Source organism: Petaurus breviceps, unplaced genomic scaffold, assembly GCF_028583685.1.
Source record: "Petaurus breviceps papuanus isolate PSGF00001 unplaced genomic scaffold, PetGlider_PUasm1.0 90644, whole genome shotgun sequence".
Lineage (NCBI taxonomy): Eukaryota > Metazoa > Chordata > Mammalia > Diprotodontia > Petauridae > Petaurus > Petaurus breviceps.
This window is the reverse complement of record NW_027187298.1, coordinates 66,098-69,373: the sequence shown is the minus strand read 5'-3', so window position 1 is coordinate 69,373 and position 3,276 is coordinate 66,098.

The following is a 3,276-nucleotide window of genomic DNA, read 5'->3' as shown; positions in this document are numbered from 1 at the left end:
GGTGCATACAGAGGGTACCATAATGTAGAGTGTAGTGCAGGGGATCACCTTCACTACAGTAGCAATCTCAATAGGGCTTATTTTCGGGGGAAGGCTTATTTTAGAGGAATCTTACACAGTAAAGGGAGGACTTATTTTCGGGATAGGTCTTATTATCGGGGAATCACGGGTAATCCCTCCACTATTTCATGGGATCATAGATCTAAGCTGGAAGGGACCTTGGAGGCTATCTTATCCAATCACTTATTTAATGGCTAAGGAAACAGACCTAAGAATATAAAGTGACTTGCCTGTGGTTGTGCGTAGTGTCAGGGGTAGAATTTGAAGCCAGGATCTCAGTCTCCAGAGCTGGTGCAATATTCTATTGTACCAAGATAATCACCTACAATATTTCCCAGTTTGTGGAAGCTGCCACACACATAGTGTGAAAAAATTTAAAGGCCTGTAGACAATACTTCTAAGGAAGAAGGCTGGAGTGCAGCCTGGCAGTAAGATGAATGTGTAGAGCTTTGGTGTTGAGAGTGGGGAGAATAGGCTCTTACTGATATATTATGGAGTTCCTCTGGGAGTAGGGTGGTATGGACATAGGGGAGTTGGCAGGACCAAACTCACCAACTCAGCTTAGTGGTGGAAGAGGAAGGTCCTTAATGTTGGCCAATTAGTTCTAAGTCATTTCCAGTGAGACCAGCAGCATAGAATGGATTGATTCCCAATCCCAATTGCCCTGCAGAATGCGTGCTGTCCCTCCTCCAATCTGATGACTCTTGTCTTCCCCAACCCCCAGCCAGGTTTCTTGGGGCTAAACGTTTACAATATTTTCATCCTATGCTGATTTGGTATGGTCTTGAGACCCTTTAATATACTGGCTCCTTTCCATTGTATACTACCAAGTTTATCAATGTGCACCTAGGACTGAATATAATCCAAGTATTGTTCTAATCTAGGTTGTCTACAATTGCCTAGTTCTTTGATACTCTGCCTCTCAATTCCGTTTAAGATATCATTTGATTTTTTCCCTGCTGCATTCAAAAGATTATAGATTTAAAGCTAGAAGGAAACTGGAAGAGGCTGGAAGAGATGCGATTTGACAAGGATAACAGCCAGTGGCTTTGTTGCTGGAGTTTTCTTGGCAAAGATCCTAGGGTGGTTTGCTATTCCTTTTCCAGCTAATTTTACAGATGAGGAAACAGGCAAACAGGATTAAGTGATTTGTTCACAGTCACATAGCTAATAAGTATCTGAGGCTAGATTTGAACTCAGGAAGAAGAACGTTCCTGATTCCAGGCCCAGCTCTCTATCCACTTCTCCACCTAGCTGCCCCTCTCCACTTCCTAAGCCCTAAACCCAGCCTGTGTTGCCACCACTCTGAAAGCATAGACAACATTTGGAACCTGTAGTCTGTCACATCTCAGCAAAAGGAAGAGATTATGTTTAATTATTGATCTGGAGAGTTCCCTCACACGATACAGAAGTGTGACTTTTCCACTGAAGGCAAGGAATTTTAGCGAGATGACTGGAGGGTTGTCACTAAATCCAAGCCCCTTGTGTGACCTCAGAATGATGACAAATGTTTGAAATAAAAGAAGAAAAGGGAGGAAAAGGAAACTCTTACAGGGGGAAAAAAAACTAGCAGGAAAAGATGAATAAGCATAACAGAGGCCATAGTACAATGAATAAGTATAAAGCTGTTAAAAATCTGAAGGAGAGCGCAAGACTGCACAAAAATAGCTCCATCTTAAAAAAAAATTCTTTTTAAAAATTTATTTTTAATTATGAGATAAAACAAGCATTTCCATAACATTATATGATAGAAATGATTACACATGAAACTACACACTTATTATGTACAACTTGCTATTCCTTTTAAATATATAATAATGTCATCATGTAAGTTTCTTTTTTTTCTTCCCTTCTCACACCCACACCCTCAAGATGGCTGCAATTAGACACAAATATGTAAATCATTCTATACATACTTCTATTTATCAGTTCTTTCTCTGGATGCTAAGAACCTCTTACTGTATGTCCTTTGTAGTTAATTTGGGTATTTGTAATAGTCAAAATGAATTAGTTACTCAAAGTTGTTTTTAAAATAATATTGCTGTTACTGTATACAATGTTTTCTTGGTTCTGCTTATTTCACTCTTCATTATTATGTGTGTCCAAGTTTTCTAAAATCATCACGTTTATCATTTCTCATAGCACAGTCATATTCCATCACAATCATATACCACAACTTGTTCAGCCATTTCTCAATTGGCAGTATCCCCAAAACTTTCAGTTCTTTGCCACCACAAAGAGAGCTGAATAGCTCCATCTTTAGAAGAATGTCTGGTCAATGTTAGAGGAATTATGGGAAGACAGACAAAGTAATAAAGAATAAGCAACCACCACGGAGCTGTGAAAAGGTCCACCATTCTGGAAAACTGGAATTATGTAAGCAAAGTCACTAAGTTGTTCTTGTCCTTTGACCCAAAGGCTCCACTGTTAAGCATATAACTTCAGGAGAACACTGACTAAAAGAAAGGCTTCATATATATATATATCAAAATATTTATAACAGCACTCTTGGTGGTAATAAGTCTTACAAAGAGAGGTTGGAGCAGAGGTTAGGTCTAGTAGTAAGAAGTAAGCAATATGCTAACTCCTTATACTTCAGTTTTGTGGGGAATGAGAAAAAGCCGCCACAGTGGAAGAGGACAAGTCTTCTAATGGTAGCCAGGTTTCAGACAGCCAGGTACAGTTAACTCCAGGCGACCATAGAGGTACAGATCCAGAGTTGTAAGGAACCAGAGAGGGAAAGCGAGTGAGATGAAAAGAACTCTAATCAAGGGAAAGGAGAAAGAAGCTAGGGACTAGGGAGAGGTAGGGCTAGATAAAGATGAGACTGCAGGGGATTCTAAGAGGAGTGGGCTTTTCATCTCATCAAATGATGATAGAATCACGAGGATTAGGGGAAGCAGGACAACAGTAGCCAAAATGATTTTCTTAAACTGTATGTTTGACCGTGTCACTCTTCACACTTAGTAAGCTTCAATGACTCCCTGTTAACTGTAGTATCAACTAGAAACTCTCCTGTTTGGCCAAGGCAATGTTGGTGACACTTCTTCTCATCAACAGTGGTTTGGACCTAGCTGTGTGGTATGATTATAGTGGGTAATGTAGGTGCTTGTTCTGATTATAGTGATGGAAGGCAACATGGTTAAACAGGATGAAATATATGTGCCTTTTCAGAAGAAAATGGCAACCGGGAAATCTCCCAGCCTAATCTTGGTT